Below are 2,933 nucleotides of genomic sequence, written 5' to 3'. Positions count from 1 at the left end.
GCCTGTGAACCAAGAGGTCACAGGTTTGATTCCCAGTCAGGGCACCTGCCTGGGTTGCGGGCCAGGTCCCCAGTAGGGGGCGTGTGAGGGGCAACCGCACTTTGATGTTTCTCTCCCTCTCTTTCTCCCTCCCTTCTCCTCTCTCTCAAAATAAATAAATAAAATCTTTAAAAAACACCCAAAAAGCTCCCAAAGAGAGTGGGGGTGGGGGAAAATAAAGACATTTTCAGACAAGCACAGTCTTAAAAATGTGCCACCTGATTCGAGGGGCTGAGAATGGCCAGGCTGGCCTCCGTGTGTGGTGGACGCCCCAAGTCACCGTCACCAAATGACACAAGACTAAGTCAGAGATGTTATTTTCAATGTTTACTTCTGATGATGTTTTTTATTATCAAAAGTTTTGCAGGTTGATGTTAAAGTTCAGCGTTAGAGGGTCGCAGCCATGTTGGCCCGAGCTCGAAGTGGCCTGATCGCTCCTGCAGGCACTGTGGTGCCCCCCTCCCCCCCGGGACGGGAGCTCACTTCCCACTGAGCTGTGGAGGGAGGGAGCGAATCTGATGTCCCCTTGCCTGTACGGGGGACCCCGATGGTGCTCCCAAGGAGGTAATCTTTTCTCTAGCATAACCATGGGAATGCCTATCATTTTCCACTCCTACTTAGAGGTTTGGTTGCTGATGAAGATGCCGTTTAATTGGAGCCGTCCCACAAATTAAAGTTTTGTGCTGCCGGAATATTTTCATTAGGAAACTCTGGACTTCCGTTCTCACACAACTGTGTATTTTTTGAAACCTGGGATAAACAGGTGTGGATGTAAAGTAACATGACAAGATTTCAAGATAACAAAGTCTGTACATTTCCATCCAATTTCAGCATCTTCCCTGCAGGAGAAGGAAAGGGGGATCTTTTTAGCAGAAATAACTCCAGACAAGTCGCCCCGTCAAGGTTCAGCATCTGGTCACTTCCACGGCAGATTCTAGCCAATGAGTCAATTCCTCTGCAACCAACCTGTGGGTGTTGTTAGCAAAACCCACCATCTCTGTATTAAGTCACATACACTGTCAACTCATGTTCTTTAAAAAAAAAAGATCAAGTCATCTTATAAAATGTGGTAGCTGCTGTTTCATCTTGTTTGACATTCTCCCGTCCATAAACGACAAAACCACCCAGAGCCCGTGGTTTCTCTTTGGCTGGAGAACAATGACAAAGAAAACGGCCCACCACTTTGCTTCAGCCTGCAATTCTGTCCAAATGTGCTGCTGTAATTTCACTCTGAACACACAACGTAAGGATGGACACAACAACGTTGGCTTGTGACTCCCAAACCACTCTTTTCCTCGCTGTGGTTTTTCTGTTGTCAGCCTCAGGCTTGGTTGTCCCGCCTATGAATGTTTTTCATCAGTTTCACCGCCTACTGATGAGACTTCAGTTACGGTGTTGTCTTGCTCACAGACCACACCGTAACTAAACACCTAGAGGAAAAAAATCTTATAGTATCAACAGTTTCACAAATGATCCTGATATTGGAGTTGTTAGACCTGAATCTAAAAATAATGAAAGCCATGGACTTGGGGTCCGGAGCAGACTGGAGGTGCTGAAAAATAGCTCTTGAAGTCCGTGGTTAAAAACGGCCTCCAGCAAAACTACATTGCAAACAATGGGAAAGAAACAGAAGGGAAGGCGTAAAAAAGTGGAAGAGGCAGAGCCCGAAGGATTCATGGCGGAAAAGGTGCTGGACGGACACGCAGTGAACGGGAAGGTGGAGCGTCTCTGGCAGCGGACTCAGCGGAAGGGTACTTGGGACACGGCTGGTACTTGGGATCCAGAAGAAAACTTAGGTTGCCCAGAGTTAATTGAAGCATTTCTACCTTCTGCAAAGGCTGGTAACCAAGAAGATGGTCCAAACAGGAAGTCTTTATCTGACAGCGAATCCGGTGATGGCAAATGAAAGAAGAGACAAGACGCTGCTGGTGAACCAAGAGGCTTTGCCCAAGCGCTTGCCCCTGAGCGGGTCACTGGGGCCACAGACAGCAGCGGGAGGTGCTACTTCTCCTGAAAAGGGAAGGTTCAGATGAGGCCGGTTTGTGCAGGCGGAAGAGGCACATCTGCCGTGTCCTCAAATTGTAACGGCTTTTTATGAAGAGAGACTAACTTGGCGTTCCTGTCTGGAAGATGAAGCCCAATAACGCTTTGTGTTGCTTTATATATATATATGTAGTGGGTGCAAACTTTTAAGAACAGACGACAAGACGGAGAATGTCATCAGAGACTTGAAACCTGTAAAGGAGTCAAATGGAAACTTCAGGGCTGGAAAAACAGAATGACTGACACGAAGCAAGACGCAGATGGCTTGATCTGCATGCCGATTACACACAGCAGGAGAGAAGACCCATGACCAGGAACACGGGTTTGTGGAACACACCTGCCCGGAAGTGGAGCCAGAGAGAGAGGTGGAAGCTGCCGGCAAGAGCACGAGACACGCGTGGACGGCAAACGGGTCTCGTGCGAACGCAGCCGTGTCTGGGGGCGGAGAAGGGAGAACGGGACAAAAGCAGCGTGTTGAGGACTACGGGCCAGGGGGGAAGGAAACGTGTGTGTTTACCTCATGTGTCCCTAGACACTTTCTTTTTTATGCATTGTTTATGCCCTCATTATGTCTGGATCGAGGACGACTGATCTCGGAGGATGCTGTCGTGGCTGTGAAGTTCCTTCCGTCGTACGGGGTGTGCGTACGAGCTGTGGACGGGACAGAGCGCACCCTGCAGACCTCGGCACAGCTCCTCGAATCGCCTCTGGCCTCATGGACTCAGACACAGAAAGCGAAGTGTAGTTCTCAAAGTTTATTTTGTCAGTGTTTTGAGTATTAGTACATCAAACCACTGCACGACGATTCAAATTGTGTTGTGATTTAACCTCTATTATTCTGTTTTGTGGTA

At 48.4% G+C, this 2,933-nt stretch overlaps 1 pseudogene; it reads left to right on the top strand.

Annotated features, from left to right (window-relative positions):
• The first annotated feature begins 586 nt into the window (after positions 1 to 586).
• On the top strand, positions 587 to 2,183 carry LOC123804620 (annotated as a pseudogene).
• Positions 2,184 to 2,933: the final 750 nt, after the last annotated feature.

Source organism: Phyllostomus hastatus, unplaced genomic scaffold (genome assembly GCF_019186645.2).
Source record: "Phyllostomus hastatus isolate PE091 unplaced genomic scaffold, TTU_PhHast_1.1 phas_scaffold_216, whole genome shotgun sequence".
NCBI lineage: Eukaryota > Metazoa > Chordata > Mammalia > Chiroptera > Phyllostomidae > Phyllostomus > Phyllostomus hastatus.
This window is presented reverse-complemented; position numbering and strand designations above follow the sequence as displayed.